This window comes from Coregonus clupeaformis, unplaced genomic scaffold (genome assembly GCF_020615455.1).
Source record: "Coregonus clupeaformis isolate EN_2021a unplaced genomic scaffold, ASM2061545v1 scaf0097, whole genome shotgun sequence".
In the NCBI taxonomy this organism is placed as follows: domain Eukaryota; kingdom Metazoa; phylum Chordata; class Actinopteri; order Salmoniformes; family Salmonidae; genus Coregonus; species Coregonus clupeaformis.
This window is the reverse complement of record NW_025533552.1, coordinates 559,375-578,548: the sequence shown is the minus strand read 5'-3', so window position 1 is coordinate 578,548 and position 19,174 is coordinate 559,375. Positions and strand designations below refer to the sequence as shown.

The 19,174-nt window shown below is 43.9% G+C and overlaps 1 protein-coding gene across 1 annotated transcript in view; it reads right to left on the bottom strand.

Moving 5' to 3' along the window:
* LOC121549698 (staphylococcal nuclease domain-containing protein 1) overlaps window positions 1-19,174 on the bottom strand; it is a 282,207-nt gene that overhangs the window by 122,844 nt on the left and 140,189 nt on the right. The gene's annotated exons all lie outside the window — the stretch shown is intronic.

Sequence of the window (19,174 nt, the reverse complement as noted above, 5' to 3'; positions counted from 1 at the left end):
AATATGAACGTAAACGAGTCGCCGACCCTCGAAAACCACCTCAAAGGGTGTAAAAACAAATGTTCCCCCCCCAAAAAAAGGAGGAAGGTGAGGGAGGGGAAAAACAGCCTTAGCGTCCTGAGGGATGACATATCTGGCATGCCAGTGTTATTTGACCTTTGCTGAACTCTGGAGAAACAGTGGTGCTGTGGCGAGAGGCGAAGGCAATCATGGCGAGCCCATCATTTGTCATGACCCCCTTCTCCCCATGACACCGCCAGAACGCCGTTCGCCAGCATCACTCAAAAAGCCCTTTCTGTCCTCCCCGGCCTGACAGACGGAGAGAGTGAGGGTGAAGAAAAAATAAGAAAAGAGGAGGAGAGAGTAGGAGGAGGAAAGTGTAGGAGGAAAGAAATCCCTTTTTCAGCTTGCCCTTTTGTCAATTTCAAACGGTTGTCAGAGAAACAGGAGTAGAGCGTTGCCTGTTGCGAGGGCTGGTTGGAGAAGGTGCGTGTCACTGAAGAGGGGGCGGGGTCAGTGTGTCACTGGAGATGGGGGCAGGGCCAGAGCGTGGGAAAGTGCCAGAGACTAGTGAAGGAGAGCTTCTCTATCCTATTTCTCTGCCCTAAATAATGCTGCAAATACAATACATATCAACACACCGCAAGGGTCGAAATAAATAACAAGACAACCCCATTTATATAACAATGGCTGTGCAGGGACTCAAAAGTGTGAAAAGATTAATAAAAAACATGGATAAATACCAAATGGTGCACCACGAATTCACCAATTACATCTCCATTGCTGTAATTAAGGGGCAGGGGTTCACATAATTCCTCCATCCTCCCTTGTATAACACAACATACTCTATCCCTACTCTACAGTCTAGCTAGGCTACAAACATGAGACATGGGAAGTGAACTTTTCACCCCACCAGTCAACAGCCATATCACCAAATCAGACTGGTCCCCCTTTATCCAATCAGAGCCCCCTGATTTGGAGGTGTGGTAAACGAGCCAGACACCCAGACCCATAAAGCTACAACAGACATGGAGCCAGTCGGCCGTGGAGTCAACAGCCAATCAACAAATGAGATGAGGCCCCTCTGATCCAAATCACGCACACACACACAAATCCATGTTGAGGTAAACTAAGCTCACCAGACTCACACAGTCCCAGCCTACAGTCTGGAGTCAGTCATTCAGACAGGCGTGTGGGCCTTACCGCAGTAATGATAGGGAGGTAAAAATACAATTTCCACTGCTGTTTTTAAGGGGCCTGGACGTTTGAGACACAAAGCTCACAACAAAAGCAGCACTGTGCTACTGTAATCTAATCACCGGTAGAGAGTGTGGCGTTTCCCAAATGGGATTACAGCCTTCCCTGTCACCACGCCAGCGAACCAGCAAGGCACACCTCGCTGCGCGTGTACCCAAGAACGGGTATCCGAAGTGGGGGGAGGGATGGAAGGCGAGGGGGTGGGGCGGTGCTTGGGGCGCCTCTGGGCGCCTGGCTAGGAGTGATTAGTTCTAGTCAGGGAGCTTTAGATGAGAGAGTGTGTGTCGAGCAGAGAAGGAGCTTTCTATCAGCTCAAACATGACCGCCTAGCGTGCTGTGATGCTTTAGCCTTGAGCTGACATTCCCGAGGTAGAGACTAAAAGGTCTGAAGCAGCAAGAGCTAGCGTCTAGCTTATTGTCAATCACTGTGCTGAAGTGTGTTTCTCCTCTGGAAGAACATGCAAGACACTAATGCTGTCACCGTACGGCGTAGCATGTAGCGCGCTAACATTGTTCTTAGCATCCCGCATTGGACACACAGCTAGCAACACTGTGCAAAAATCGCTAAAGATAGCAAAACAGCTCTAGCACTCTGCTATCCAAAACAAAACCCTTTTAGCTGACAACACCATCCTTCTTTCTACTTTCCTCCACTTCCTTCCAGTATTACTGTCCCTTATCTGCCTCCATCACCCTGGGTTGGTAAACATTTCTGCTGAGGTAACCCAAAAAAATAAAAGTTTTGAATGTGACACCATTCTTCTCCTCCTCGCCTTTGCTGCTAGCAGTGCTCCTCTGCTCTCTGTGGTCAGGGGGGGGGGCAATTGACTGGAGTGTCAGAAACAAGGCCTGGTCTCGGAACAGGCGCCATAATGAGGAGACAAGGGAGAGAGAGGGGGGGAGAGAGAGAGAGAGAGAGAGAGAGAGAGAGAGAGAGAGAGAGAGAGAGAGAGAGAGAGAGAGAGAGAGAGGAGAAGAGGAGTAGTGAGGGTTGACAGGGGAGGAGAGCGATGAAGGAGAAACAGTTTTCTTTTGTCTCTCCTCTTCCCCTCCGTCCTCCACCAGAAGACTGCAGGATACACAGATGCTGCTAATCAGGCTGCCTGGGTGAAGACATGCTCTGACTGGAGAATCAGGAGGGAGGGAGAGATGGAGGGAGGGAAAGAGGGGAAGGGGAGAGTGAGAGGAGAGAGAGAAGACAGCAAGAGAGCAACACACACACCTGCTCCTCCTCTCCAAGAAAGGAGCTAGCGAACGCTCCCTCCTCGTCCTCGCCAGTCAAAAGGTTGCACGTTCATCAAATCAGTGACGTCACTGCGGGCCTGCTTAACCTGCCTGCCGCTTCTGGATTACATGTAATGCAGTAGAATAAACAGAGAGCGTAGGACAGTATTAACACTCATAGTGATGGCTGAGGCGGGAGAGCGAAAGCGACAAACCAGGGGGCCGAGGGGTGTGGTTAGTCAGAGTGAGGTTAATTGACGGGCCGCTCGCTGACTAAGCGCGGTTGCGTAACACTGTTGGGATAACGGCACCAAGCGTTATGCAACGGCAGGTCTTGGACGCCCCTAGAGGGCTGTTGTTGCGCACACACACACAGAGACAGAGAGAGGGAGAGACCAAGAGAGGGAGAGAGAGGGAGCGAGGGAGAGAGAGAAGCAATCAACCACATGTACACACAAACATTTTTACACACACACACAGAAAAGATTCTAACCGATGCGGGCCCTGTCATTCCGTTTGACAGTCGAACTCCGGGATTAAATAATTAGACTGGCATTAGCTTTAGCTTTGGCATTAGCTTTTAACCCCTGTTCTACTGTAGCTCTTAGCCTAGCCAGCATCAAAAGGTCAGGGTGTTGTTGACAGTGCATTGCTGTCAGGGCCAGGCTTTAAAAACCCTGTCAGGGCCCCTGCCTGTCTGTTTTGTATCAATAGCTGATGAAACTAACACTGTAAAAGTGTGAAACAATTTGATCAGTGTTATTTCCTGATAGTTGCTGGTTGAAAATACAATCTACACAGCAGGTTTTCATGGGCGGGAGTTTTGGCTTTCCATGGTGACATCTTTTTTCCTAAAAAGCCATTTTTGCCTATTTTAATGGAAATCTATTACAGTAAGGTACTTAATTATTACACATAAATTATTTGATATTGCTATAAAAACGTCTGCATTGGGCCTTTAAACCGTGCTGCCACTTCCTGGCCACTAAAGTGCTTTAAAACACACCTGGTGTTGTTAATGTACGACCATTTCAATTAGGAGGGAGCGTGCCCAAGCCAAACAAGTTGGGTTTAAAACAGCACGTTGCCAGGTTGGCTCGCAGCAATGTCCACATTCAGCAACTGACATTAAGGAGGCCAATGCCACGATGCGATGAAACACATTAAAACTTCTACCACTCTCCCTGTAGCTAGGTATTATGAGGGTTGGATAAAAACCCTAATAAAACCTGACGAAAGCCGCATGCAGTCGAAAATGTTGGTTGGAGTTTTGTATTCACTTCAAGCTTGAAAGGTCTAGAGGCTAGCCAATTTGTTTAAGTGGAGTCTAGTGAAACTAACCACCCTAACTCAGGTTTTCCTCAGCCTGGAAGATTCACGTCGTCACCTCCATCCCATTTAAATGACGGGGTAATGACAAAGTACGATACACCCATCAAATGGTGGCTTAGTCTATGGCTTTAGACTAGACACTGGAGTCAGCAAAGCAGTCTCCATCCAGACAAGACAATGTGCTGTGAATACAAATTAAAATACCCAGAGTTCTCCATTCACCTACGTTGGATTAACAAGGGATGAGCCCAAAAGAATGTACTCATAAAAATGTCGGCATTTGGGTGGGAGGTTAGGCAGCATCAATTCAAAAAGAAAATCAATTTCATTGTAAATTTAGACGAGCTCTCAACTGATTTGGCATTTACACAGACACACACAATCCATAATGCAGAATGATAAAAGGGTATGGTTCTGATTATAATAAAGTGTTCATGAATTATAATGTGAAAGCCGTCTGGTTCTGACAGGTTAAGTGCTGTGGTTGAGTCCCGTTGGGCTCATGGCTGTCTGTCTCAGGCCCCCAGTACTATCATTACTATCATTAGTGTTCCTGCCACTCTCTGGGAATCACAGATTGTCTTGAAATGCACCACAGAGGGAGGAAGAAAGGGTGTGTGTGTGGGACTCGACTACACCTCCAGAGTCCAACAGGGAGCACAGCGAGAGGGTCTCAATCATTGTAAAGGTAATTTGGCAGTGTGTGTGTGTGTGTGTGCGTGTATAATTTGTGTGCGTGTAGCGTGTGTGTGCATTGCTTTCATGCATGTGTGTGTGTGCGTTGCTTTCATGCGAGCGCATGTACAGATGTGTTTACTGACGACAGGAGTGGTGCAGTAGGAGTGGTGCAATGAGAGTGGTACTGTGCAGTCAAGCCAGAAACATAATGAGGGGAAACAATAACAATGAGCATCATCTCTGAGCTCTACTACAGAAGACACTCTTGAAAGGGAGTCAAATACTGAAGTGAAAAGAGTGGCGAGACAGGCATAGTGCAGGTCAATAAAGGACACACCAGTGTAGCCTAGAGGGACTACTCTGCAAATGGTAGTCTTTCAGGGGAACATTGTAGGCACGGAGGGAGGGAGTGTGTGTGTGTTTGTATATTAAAGCATCCATAGAGGAAGTATGATTCACCTACAGCCATTAAGCTCCAAGCAACTGGGCACTGGTTTCCATGGCGACACATTAACACACACACTGACATATGAGTTAGTCTAGTTTCAAAGAGTGATACAGACACACACACACCAAATGTACTGTAGCGTTGCTTATTCAACTGTCCTCAGAAGGTTGACTTCTGAGAAATGTTTTATTTGCGAAAATGCCAAGGCGACCTAATAACTCTAATAACTGTCTAACTTAGCCAGTCTAATATCTTATCCAACACATCAGTGTCTTGTATCATGACATTAACTTGATCCACTAATGCCTGTGTCAGACAAAGCAATATGACAGGAGAGATGACGGTTGGCTTTAAATACTATAGCACATATACATCACTCAGAAGTTATGTAGCAAGCCAAGGTGACAACAATGCCTGCCATGAACATTTCCCAGTTGCTTTGAATGTTCAAAATCATAGTGTAAGATAAGGATAAGATGATCCAACTTTAAAAACAAGTATTTTTTGCTAGCTAGGTAGCTGTTTAGCTTTCTAGCACATAACCAAATAGGTTTGTAAACAATTAACAAGCTAGTTAGCTTACACATGTTCTTGTCAAACTGTCAACAGAGTAGCTAGCAAACAACAAGATATGCCAAATAACAGTCTAAAAACCACTTGAGAGTAAATAAATCCGATTTTACCATTCAGATCTGTATTTGACTTTAAACCACCTACGGAGGTGGTATGAAATGTGGCTTGAAATATCCGATTCCATGTGCTTGTTGGCTGTTAAGACTATGGCTGTGGCAGTCATCAAATTTTGTCAGCCGGTGATTGTCAAGCAAATAATTGCCGGTCTCACGGTAACACATTTAGCATCTCCTGGCTTCCACATGAGGGAAAAAAGTATTTGATCCCCTGCTGATTTTGTATGTTTGCCCACTGACAAAGAAAATATCAGTGGAAGAAACACAAAAGGACTGTCAATCTCCATCGGCCTGGGGCTCCATGCAAGATCTCACCTTGTGGAGTTGCAATGATCATGAGAACGGTGAGGAATCAGCCCAGAACTACACAGGAGGATCTTGTCAATGATCTCAAGGCAGTTGGGACCATAGTCACCAAGAAAACAATTGGTAACACACTACGCTGTGAAGGACTGAAATCCTGCAGCGCCCGCAAGGTCCCCCTGCTCAAGAAAGCACATATACAGTGGGGAAAAAATGTATTTAGTCAGCCACCAATTGTGCAAGTTCTCCCACTTAAAAAGATGAGAGAGGCCTGTAATTTTCATCATAGGTACACGTCAACTATGACAGACAAATTGAGGAAAACAAATCCAGAAAATCACACATTAGGATTTTTAATGAATTTATTTGCAAATTATGGTGGAAAATAAGTATTTGGTCACCTACAAACAAGCAAGATTTCTGGCTCTCACAGACCTGTAACTTCTTCTTTAAGAGGCTCCTCTGTCCTCCACTTGTTACCTGTATTAATGGCACCTGTTTGAACTTTCTATCAGTATAAAAGACACCTGTCCACAACCTCAAACAGTCACACTCCAAACTCCACTATGGCCAAGACCAAAGAGCTGTCAAAGGACACCAGAAACAAAATTGTAGACCTGCACCAGGCTGGGAAGACTGAATCTGCAATAGGTAAGCAGCTTGGTTTGAAGAAATCAACTGTGGGAGCAATTATTAGGAAATGGAAGACATACAAGACCATTGATAATCTCCCTCGATCTGGGGCTCCACGCAAGATCTCACCCCGTGGGGTCAAAATGATCACAAGAACGGTGAGCAAAAATCCCAGAACCACACGGGGGACCTAGTGAATGACCTGCAGAGAGCTGGGACCAAAGTAACAAAGCCTACCATCAGTAAAACACTACGCCGCCAGGGACTCAAATCCTGCAGTGCCAGACGTGTCCCCCTGCTTAAGTCAGTACATGTCCAGGCCCGTCTGAAGTTTGCTAGAGTGCATTTGGATGATCCAGAAGAGGATTGGGAGAATGTCATATGGTCAGATGAAACCAAAATAGAACTTTTTGGTAAAAACTCAACTTGTCGTGTTTGGAGGACAAAGAATGCTGAGTTGCATCCAAAGAACACCATACCTACTGTGAAGCATGGGGTTGGAAACATCATGCTTTGGGGCTGTTTTTCTGCAAAGGGACCAGGACGACTGATCCGTGTAAAGGAAAGAATGAATGGGGCCATGTATCGTGAGATTTTGAGTGAAAACCTCCTTCCATCAGCAAGGGCATTGAAGATGAAACGTGGCTGGGTCTTTCAGCATGACAATGATCCCAAACACACCGCCCGGGCAACGAAGGAGTGGCTTCGTAAGAAGCATTTCAAGGTCCTGGAGTGGCCTAGCCAGTCTTCAGATCTCAACCCCATAGAAAATATTTGGAGGGAGTTGAAAGTCCGTGTTAACCAGCAACAGCCCCAAAACATCACTGCTCTAGAGGAGATCTGCATGGAGGAATGGGCCAAAATACCAGCAACAGTGTGTGAAAACCTTGTGAAGACTTACAGAAAACGTTTGACCTGTGTCATTGCCAACAAAGGGTATATAACAAAGTATTGAGAAACTTTTGTTATTTACCAAATACTTATTTTCCACCATAATTTGCAAATAAATTCATAAAAAATCCTACAATGTGATTTTCTGGATTTTTTTTTCTCATTTTGTCTGTCATAGTTGACGTGTACCTATGATGAAAATTACAGGCCTCTCTCATCTTTTTAAGTGGGAGAACTTGCACAATTGGTGGCGGACTAAATACTTTTTTCCCCCACTGTACATGCCCGTCTGAAGTTTGCCAATGAACATCTGAATGATTCAGAGGAGAACTGGGTGAAAGTGGTGTGGTCAGATGAGACCATAATGGAGCTCTTTGGCATCAACTCAACTCGCCGTGTTTGGAGGAGGAGGAATGCTTCCTATGACCCCAAGAACACCATCCCCACCGTCAAACATGGAGGTGGAAACATTATGCTTTGGGGGAATTTTTCTGCTAAGGGGACAGGACAACTTCACCGCATCAAAGGGACGATGGACGGGGCCATGTACCGTCAAATCTTGGGTGAGAACCTCCTTCCCTCAGCCAGGGCATTGAAAATGGGTCGTGGATGGGTATTCCAGCATGACAATGACCCAAAACACACGGCCAAGGCAACAAAGGAGTGGCTCAAGAAGAAGCACATTAAGGTCCTGGAGTGGCCTAGCCAGTCTCCAGACCTTAATCCCATAGAAAATCTGTGGAGGGAGCTGAAGGTTCGAGTTGCCAAACGTCAGCCTCGAAACCTTAACGACTTGGAAAAGATCTGCAAAGAGGAGTGGGACAAAATCCCTCCTGAGATGTGTGCAAACCTGGTGGCCAACTACAAGAAACGTCTGACCTCTGTGATTGCCAACAAGGGTTTTGCCACCAAGTACTAAGTCATGTTTTGCAGAGGGGTCAAATACTTATTTCCCTCATTAAAATGCAAATCAATTGATAACATTTTTTACATGCGTTTTTTTTTTTTTTTTTTATGTTATTCTGTCTCTCACTGTTCAAATAAACCTACCATTAAAATTATAGACTGATCATTTCTTTGTCAGTGGGCAAACGTACAAAATCAGCAGGGTATCAAATACTTTTTTCCCTCACTGTAGCCTACAAGCCACTGATGCAAATCTTTGGAACATCTACATTTAAAAAAGTTTAATAAATCCATGAAATACAGCCTACACCATCACAATAAATCCATTATTTATTTTAGACAGGTCTAAAGAAACATGATAGGAAGAAAATGTAGTCTATTTCAGAAGAACAGAATAGCATACTCTGAGTTGTCCTTATGTTAAGCCCTGATCTGGCTATGCCATATGGCTGTGGGCTACACTAGTTCATTTAGCAGACAAGATTTTCTTAGAATTCCGTGGCACTATTTCATATTATTTTATAGTATGAAGAACACAATTGAACATAGCTGAATAAAATAGAAATTATATTTTCTCCAAACGATTTGATGGGAGTACGCACATGCGGCTTTTCTGTGTTGAGCGGTTAACAAAGAAACAAGTCTTCCTATTATCCTTACTTTAGAGTTACGAATGTAACTTTAGTTGTGATACAAACGTTGGGCTATATGTTCTGATGTTTAATACATTCTAAGGCTCCATGATGCGACTAATGATGATTTGAAAAAAACTTGCATGAAAGGCATGAGCTCTGCTTTGTTTTTTGCTCTGGCTGCACACATTTCATCAGTCTCTCATTCACAATTTGACAAGCACTTGATAATGCCTCAAATTTCCCGCGGCATTCCCTTTGTGTGGCCTTAATGCCCCCTAAAAAGATCCATGCCTTTTCCGGCCAGTGAATATAATAATTATAATTCCCTTCTCCCGGCTGCGTGCTCCGAAGCACCCCTCACTCACATGGCTCTCTCAGATAGCTCAATTCTTATTAGCCAATGCCTGTCAAGTGATCGTGTCTTTCTCACAGGCTACAAGTGAAGACAGACACATCGAGAACACAACTGTGCGCGTCCTTATCCAATTCCGAGGCGCATAATAAATATATTGGAGAAATCTCCACATTTAGCCTACTTTTCGACAGCCAACAAGATGAGTAGGCCTAACGAACAGCAAAAGCACTAGCCTATGTCAATCTACTATCACCCATAGTACAAAAGTTGACCTATTCTGTGCGAGAAATAAATATTCCAAACATAGTCAGTCTGGGACAGTTGTGGGATGCTAATAGGTCCCACAATTAATACAACCATTAGCTTTTTTAAGCAATGAGGCTGATGCAAGAGATCAGAACGTTTAGCATAAAATGTTGATAAACTATTAAGCTATTCATTCACATTATAAGCTCAGCAATGCACACACGGCAGTAGGTTATAAGCTCAAATGTTCCAAAATGCAATCAATTAGTGGGAAAGCACCACTCAAAAGTGACCGCGCAAATGCAATTATGCATGTCATGCTTTTATTATAAAAGGTGAATTTTTATGGTGAAAATTATCTTCCCCAAACTCCACGCACTGCGTATGTATGCCAATTAGACTCCACACCAGTTGTAAAGCAAATTAATGTGCGTAATTTTAAGACTTTTTGGCCACTTTAGTTGTTATACAAACCTTATCAAAACATAAAGGCCTATGGGCTAGATTACATGAGGTGTGCGACTATGATTTGAAAAAGTCACAAAAAAAAGGTATGCGCTGTTTATTGCCTTAAGATGGGCATAATTTACAAGTGATAATATATCATTCAAGTGATAGACTAATATTGTCACCCAACAGACTATTCTTGATTGAATATTGTCTTTACATACAATAAATATGTGTGAAATTTGTTTTGATTTAGAATGGACCTGTCTCGAAACAGGGGCAGGGTAAAAAAAAATACATGTAATCTATGCACTTAAATAGCGAATGGAGGACACTTTTCCCATGGTTCCTTGTCATGCCAGCCAGGTAGGCTATACTCCTGTCTTTGTAGTTGAATCTGTGCTAGAAATTCAACACTTGACTGAGGGACCTTACAGATGTTGTATGTATGGGGGACAGACCAAAAAATCATGTCAACCCCAATTATTTCACACAGAGTGAGTACATGTAACTTATGTGATTTGTTAAGCCACATTTTACTTCTGAACTAGTTTAGACTTGCCTAAACAAAGGGGGTAAACACTTATGCAATGACTATATTTGAGTTAAATTTGTATTAATTTGTAAAAATGTGTAGAATTTTCATTTCACTTTGACTTGGAGTATTGTGTAGATCAACAACAAAAAAAGCACTTTCTAAATCCATTTCAATCCAACTTTGTAACGCAACAAAATGGGGGAAAAAAAACAATGGGGGTGAATACTTCTGATATCCACTGTCCATGGTATATGATATTATGCTGTGTGCTTAACTCTCTCTGCCTATAGCTTCCCAGTCTCTCAGTAGCAGGGCAATAATATGCTGCAATTTCATGGAGTTTTCCTCTCTTAAGGCCAACAAACTGTCTTACATAAAGCATTCAGCTGGGAGGCAGAGCGGCGTGTGAGAGAGAGAGACAGAGAGAGAGAGCGAGAGAGAGCAAGTGAGACAGAGAGAGAGAGCCAGAGAGAGAGAGAGAGAGAGCCAGAGAGAGAGAGAGAGAGCGACACAGAGAGATAGAGTTGTGTGTGTATGCACGCAAGAAAGCAGTGTGTATGTGTGTGAGATAACGGTGTGTGTGTGTCTGTGTCTATGTGCGCGGGAGAGAGGAACACATGAGGTGACGTAGGGCCTGTCGTCAGCAGCTCTCTCTCTCCTTCTCTCATGTCCTGTCTGTTGAAGCTAGGAACGGAATGAGAGAAAGAGGGAGATATGGTGAGTAAGTAAGTGACAGAGAGAGAGAGAGAGAGAGCACACATCACGCGGGCATGGGCTTTCACTATGAGCTTGTCATACAGGGAAGGTGAGTGAGGAAGGAGACCGAGAGGAGTGGAGTGGGCACAGTGCTAAAACCACAAGGCACATGGCAGAGCACCATCTAGGACGAGGAGGAGAACAAAGAAGGGAAGGAGGAAGGGGAATAGGAGGAGAGGAAGTGAAATGCCCTGCTTTTTCATACCAGACAGCACTCTGTTACTGCAGCAAAACCATAACACTATCAAGTTGTTCTCCCATGATGAAGCAAGTGTGTTTTGACGGGGGATGGTGTGTGTGTGGTTTATTTACTTACACTGCACTTACTCTTCTGATTTCATACAATATTAAAGTGTCTTCCGCATCACACGACCGTGGAAATGCATCTCTGGGCAGTGTGTGTGGGCAGCGTGTGTGTCTACGCCGAGGGAAACCCATTGCTCCAGATGTGAGCCGGGAGAAACATACGACAGATTGGGGCCATGCGTCAGACATGGACATGGAACTAGCCCATTTTGGGTAACACGCACCACACACACACCTAAAGGCCAACTTCTGATGTAACTCATGGTTAAGGGCTTAGACGTACACTATAGTTTGAGGAAATGGTGGTTAATGTGGAGTTAAGTAGGCCTCTCTCTCCTATAAGTCCATTGACCTTGTCGTTCCACTGCATACAGTACCTTCAGAAAGTATTCACACCCATTGACTTTTTCCACATTTAAAATGGATTCAATTGAGATTTTGTGCTACTGGCCTACACACACACAATACCCCATAATGTGAAAGTGGAATGGTGTTTATAGATTATAATTTTTTTGTAATAAAAAATGAAAAGCTGAAATGTCATGAGTCAATAAGTATTTAACCCCTTTCTTATGGCAAGCCTAAATAAGTTCAGGAGTAAACATTTGCTTAACAACTCAAATAAGTTGCATGGACTCACTCTATGTACAATAATAGTGTTTAACTTGATCTTTGAATGTCTGCCTCATCTCTGTACCCCAAACATACAATTATCTGTAAGGTCCCTCAGTGGAGCAGTGAATTTCACAGATTCAACCTCATATTGCTCAAATAAACAGCAAACCTGGTTTCAAAAAACAGATAAAGCAACACCTCACAGCACAATGCCTCTCCCCTATTTGACCTAGATAGTTTGTGTGTATGTTTTGATATGTAGGCTACGTGTGCCTTAAAAAAAATGGTATGTACAGTGGGGAGAACAAGTATTTGATACACTGCCGATTTTGCAGGTTTTCCTACTTACAAAGCATGTAGAGGTCTGTAATTTTTATCATAGGTACACTTCAACTGTGAGAGACGGAATCTAAAACAAAAATTCAAGAAAATCACATTGTATGATTTTTAAGTAATTAATTTGCATTTTATTGCATGACATAAGTATTTGATACATCAGAAAAGCAGAACTTAATATTTGGTACAGAAACCTTTGTTTGCAATTACAGAGATCATACGTTTCCTGTAGGTCTTGACCAGGTTTGCACACACTGCAGCAGGGATTTTGGCCCACTCCTCCATACAGACCTTCTCCAGATCCTTCAGGTTTCGGGGCTGTCTCTGGGCAATACGGACTTTCAGCACCCTCCAAAGATTTTCTATTGGGTTCAGGTCAGGAGGCCACTTCAGGACCTTGAGATGCTTCTTACAGAGCCACTCCTTAGTTGCCCTGGCTGTATGTTTCGGGTCGTTGTCATGCTGGAAGACCCAGCCACGACCCATCTTCAATGCTCTTACTGAGGGAAGCAGGTTGTTGGCCAAGATCTCGCGATACATGGCCCCATCCATCCTCTCCTCAATACGGTGCAGTCGTCCTGTCCCCTTTGCAGAAAAGCATCCCCAAAGAATGATGTTTCCACCTCCATGCTTCACGGTTGGGATGGTGTTCTTGGGGTTGTACTCATCCTTCTTACTCCAAACACGGCAAGACCAAAAAGCTCTATTTTTGTCTCATCAGACCACATGACCTTCTCCCATTCCTCTTCTGGATCATCCAGATGGCCATTGGCAAACTTCAGATGGGCCTGGACATGCGCTGGCTTGAGCAGGGGGACCTTGCGTGCGCTGCAGGATTTTAATCCATGACGGCATAGTGTGTTACTAGTGGTTTTCTTTGAAACTGTGTTCCCAGCTCTCTTCAGGTCATTGACCAGGTCCTGCCATGTAGTTCTGGGCTGATCCCTCACCTTCCTCATGATCATTGATGCCCCACGAGGTGAGATCTTGCATGGAGCCCCAGACCGAGGGTGATTGACCATCATCTTGAACTTCTTCCATTTTCTAATAATTGCGCCAGCAGTTGTTGCCTTCTCACCAAGCGGCTTGCCTATTGTCCTGTAGACCATCCCAGCCTTGTGCAGGTCTACAATTTTATCCCTGATGTCCTTACACAGCTCTCTGGTCTTGGCCATTGTGGAGAGGTTGGAGTCTGTTTGATTGAGTGTGTGGACAGGTGTCTTTTATACAGGTAACGAGTTCAAACAGGTGCAGTTAATACAGGTAATGAGTAGAGAACAGGAGGGCTTCTTAAAGAAAAACGAACAGGTCTGTGAGAGCCGGAATTCTTACTGGTTGGTAGGTGATCAAATACTTATGTCATGCAATAAAATGCAAATTAATTACTTAAAAATCATACAATGTGATTTTCTGGATTTTTACCTATGATAAAAATTACAGACCTCTACATGCTTTGTAAGTAGGAAAACCTGCAAAATCGGCAGTGTATCAAATACTTGTTCTCCCCACTGTAGTTATGTCCTTGAGCTGTTCTTGTCTATTAATGTTCTGTATTGTCATGTTTCATGTTTTGTGTGGACCCCAGGTAGAGTAGCTGCTGCTTTTGCAACAGCTAATGGGTATACTAATAAAATACCAAAGTCCAGGGAGGTTTTTCAATGCCTCGCAAAGAAGGGCACCTATTTGTAGATGGGTAAAAAACACAAAAAAACTGAGGTTGAATATCCCTTTGAGCATGGTGAAGTTATTAATTACACTTTGGATGGTGTATCAATACACCCAGTCACTACAAAGATACAGGTGTCCTTCCTAACTCAGTTGCCGGAGAGGAAGGAAACCGCTCAGGGATTTCAACATGAGGCCAATGGTGACTTTCAAATAGTTTAAGTTTAATGGCTGTGATATGAAAAACTAAGGATGGCTCAACAACATTGTAGTTACTCCACAATACTAACCTACAGTGGGGAAAAAAAGTATTTAGTCAGCCACCAATTGTGCAAGTTCTCCCACTTAAAAAGATGAGAGAGGCCTGTAATTTTCATCATAGGTACACGTCAACTATGACAGACAAATTGAGAAAAAGAAATCCAGAAAATCACATTGTAGGATTTTTTAATGAATTTATTTGCAAATTATGGTGGAAAATAAGTATTTGGTCACCTACAAACAAGCAAGATTTCTGGCTCTCACAGACCTGTAACAACTTCTTTAAGAGGCTCCTCTGTCCTCCACTCGTTACCTGTATTAATGGCACCTGTTTGAACTTGTTATCAGTATAAAAGACACCTGTCCACAACCTCAAACAGTCACACTCCAAACTCCACTATGGCCAAGACCAAAGAGCAGTCAAAGGACACCAGAAACACAATTGTAGACCTGCACCAGGCTGGAAGACAATCTGCAATAGGTAAGCAGCTTGGTTTGAAGAAATCAACTGTGGGAGCAATTATTAGGAAATGGAAGACATACAAGACCACTGATAATCTCCCTCGATCTGGGGCTCCACGCAAGATCTCACCCCGTGGGGTCAAAATGATCACAAGAACGGTGAGCAAAAATCCCAGAACCACACGGGGGGACCTAGTGAATGACCTGCAGAGGGCTGGGACCAAAGTAACAAAGCCTACCATCAGTAACACACTACGCCGCCAGGGACTCAAATCCTGCAGTGCCAGACGTGTCCCCCTGCTTAAGCCAGTACATGTCCAGGCCCGGTCTGAAGTTTGCTAGAGTGCATTTGGATGATCCAGAAGAGGATTGGGAGAATGTCATATGGTCAGATGAAACCAAAATAGAACTTTTTGGTAAAAACTCAACTCGTCGTGTTTGGAGGATAAAGAATGCTGAGTTGCATCCAAAGAACACCATACCTACTGTGAAGCATGGGGGTGGAAACATCATGCTTTGGGGCTGTTTTTCTGCAAAGGGACCAGGACGACTGATTCGTGTAAAGGAAAGAATGAATGGGGCCATGTATCGTGAGATTTTGAGTGAAAACCTCCTTCCATCAGCAAGTGCATTGAAGATAAAACGTGGCTGGGTCTTTCAGCATGACAATGCTCCCAAACACACTGCCCGGGCAACGAAGGAGTGGCTTCGTAAGAAGCATTTCAAGGTCCTGGAGTGGCCTAGCCAGTCTCCAGATCTCAACCCCATAGAAACTCTTTGGAGGGAGTTGAAAGTCCGTGTTGCCCAGCGACAGCCCCGAATCATCACTGCTCTAGAGGAGATCTGCATGGAGGAATGGGCCAAAATACCAGCAACAGTGTGTGAAAACCTTGTGAAGACTTACAGAAAACGTTTGACCTGTGTCATTGCCAACAAAGGGTATATACAAAGTATTGAGAATCTTTTGTTATTGACCAAATACTTATTTTCCACCATAATTTGCAAATAAATTCATAAAAAATCCTACAATGTGATTTTCTGGATTTGTTTTCTTCATTTTGTCTGTCATAGTTGACGTGTACCTATGATGAAAATTACAGGCCTCTCTCATCTATTTAAGTGGGAGAACTTGCACAATTGGTGGCTGACTAAATACTTTTTTTCCCCACTGTAAATGGCAGAGTGAAAAGAAGGAAGGCTGCAGAGAATACAAATATTCCAAAACATAGCCTAAAACACAAGGCCAAATATATACTGGAGTTACTTACCAAGACAACATTGAATGTTCCGGAGTGGCCTAGTTACAGTTTTGACATAAATCAGCTTTAAAATATATGGCAACACTTGAAAATGGATGTCTATCAATGATCAACACCAAACTTGACAGAGCTTGAAGATAAAAAAAAAAAAAAAAGTGCAAATATTGTACGTGTGCAAAGCTCTTAGAGACCCAGAAAAATTCACAGTTGAAATCTATTTTCACTTTGTCATGATGGGATATATAGATGGGTTAGAAACAAATATATATTTAATCAATGTTGAATTTAGGCTGTAACACAACAAAATGTGGATTAAGTCAAGGGGTATGTAGCATAGAACCCATCCAGGTCTAGGTTCATGGAAAATAAATGGGACTTAAAATGTAGGCCAATGCAAAGCTTAGCTGACAAAGGAAAATGCTATGCAGAAACCCAACAATTTGCCCATCTTTCAAATTTTGCTAAATATAACTGTGGGAAGGTTCAAGAAAAATGCTAGCGATGCTTTCCAACATACTAACAGCATACTGTAGGCCAAATTGTGCTGATATGACTAGTATAGTTACTTTATATGTCATGCAATTGAGGATACCACACACGCTGAGTAGCCCATCTTCCACCACACACACAATGTGTCCTCTCCTCTACACTCCTCTTTCTGGATCTCTCCATTTCCGACCCGAGCCGGCCAGCCGTGCCCACTTTAATCCCTGTAAGCCCTGGTAAAAATGCTAACATATGAGGAGGGATTTGGAGAATAGGAGTTTTGGGGCTAAATCTGTTTGCATTAGACCTATCTGTGTGTGTGTGTGTGTGTGTATGTGTGTGTGTCTCTCTCGCTCTCTCAAACCCAGTGAAACAGGCTGGAGGGACTCCCAAGGACTCTGATCTCCAGGCCCTTTCCCATTCACACCTTTTCTCTCCTTCCCTCTTTTTCCTTTTCTCTCCATTTCCCCCCTTGTTGCCATGCAGTAGCACATCTCTGCCGGGCCATCCATCAATAGTACCTTTCCTATCTTCTTTTTACTTAGCGCATGCTCCCTCCTTCGCTTTTTCACAACCGATTGTTGGTTGAGAACTCAATCAACGCCCATTTCTCCATCCCTGAGCTCTCAACGCAGCGAGAAAGAGAGAGAGAAAGAGAGAGAAAGAGAGGCCCTGATAGAATGGCCCAACCTGTTATTGACTTCAACTTACAAAGTGCTAGCCATTGCTTTTTCCTTTCACTAGAGCTACTGAGCAGCCTGCCTGGCCGAGTCCAGTCAGTCCCACCTCTGGGGAAATCCCCAATTGCATTGCTACAGAAAATACATTTAAGAAAGGTCACTGGCCCCTGGTTTAGGGGGATATATTCCTATTTTCCGTCTTTCTCCCTCTCTTTTGGACGTCATATTCCACTCCTTTACCTACTGACTCACCTTCTCCCCCTCTCTTTTGGACGTCATATTCCACTCCTTTACCTACTGACTCACCTTCTCCCCCTCTCTTTTGGATGTCATATTCCACTCCTTTACCTACTGACTCACCTTCTCCCCCTCTCTTTTGGACGTCATATTCCACTCCTTTACCTACTGATTCACCTTCTCCCCCTCTCTTTTGGACGTCATATTCCACTCCTTTACCTACTGACTCACCTTCTCCCCCTCTCTTTTGGACATCATATTCCACTCCTTTACCTACTGACTCACCTTCTCCCCCTCTTTTTTGGACGTCATATTCCACTCCTTTACCTACTGACTCACCTTCTCCCCCTCTCTTTTGGACGTCATATTCCACTCCTTTACCTACTGACTCACCTTCTTGCTCTCCATTGCTGTTTCTTTTATTTCCGGTGCTGCAAAGCTGCTTGGCTGGTTGAGTGTTCAGTGGAGGATTCTGGGAGTAGCTCAACACGGCGTGGTTAACATGTCTGTATGACAGGTGTACACACCAGATTAGACACACTTAGCTTGTTTGTTTTTTAAAAGGGAAGGAACGGAGATGAAATTGGAGGGAAATTGACTGCAGTAGGTTTGTGCGAGCGGACTGGTTCAGATAGTCCATGCAGGAGTGGGGGGAGTGTGTGTTAGAATTATGAGAACAGCATTAGGCAAGGAGAAGTTCCAATAAACACACACACCACGCACCACACACACACACACACACACACACACACACACACACACACACAAGGCATCCATGACCACTGCATACGTGCAAATGAGGAACATGAAGTGCACACACACTTAACACTCAAATATTCACATATACTGCACCGACACGCACGCACGACACACACACACGCCCCCAAGGCATCCATGACCACTACATACACAAAGTGCACACACACTTAATAATATTCACACATACTGCACCGACACACACACACACCCCCACCTATTTTCCCTGAACAACAACAAATCTACCCCCCCTCCACAAAAAAAAAAGTGTATAACCAGGTGATTTCCCTTGTCTCCTTTCCGATGCACCAACTCCCAGCGCCTGACTGTGAACGCTCACACCTCCCTGCAATAGCCTGCATTACAGCATCCTATTACACTGTGCCCCCGCAGGCCTTCTGAATGATCTCCAGCCCAGTAGCCTGGGAACAGATTGTTCATTTGAATGGTAGCAGGGGCTTCAATCTGCCCAATGAGCTCCCACTGTGTCTGAGGGCTTCACTGAGCAGGAATATATTAAAGCACCAAATGGCACCATATTCCCTATACAGTACACTACTTTTGACCAAAGCCCCATGGGCCCTGGTCAAAAGTAGTGCACTATATAGGGAATAGGGTGCCATTTGGAATGCAAACCAGGTTACTTATACTTTCCCTCTAACTGTAATGAAATCAAAATTGGGAATATTAGGGGATAAGTCACAGGCTTCACTGGGTTCTCCATCTAGGCTAGCTACCTTCCTCACTGCCTGAAACTCTTTAAAGGTTTTTTT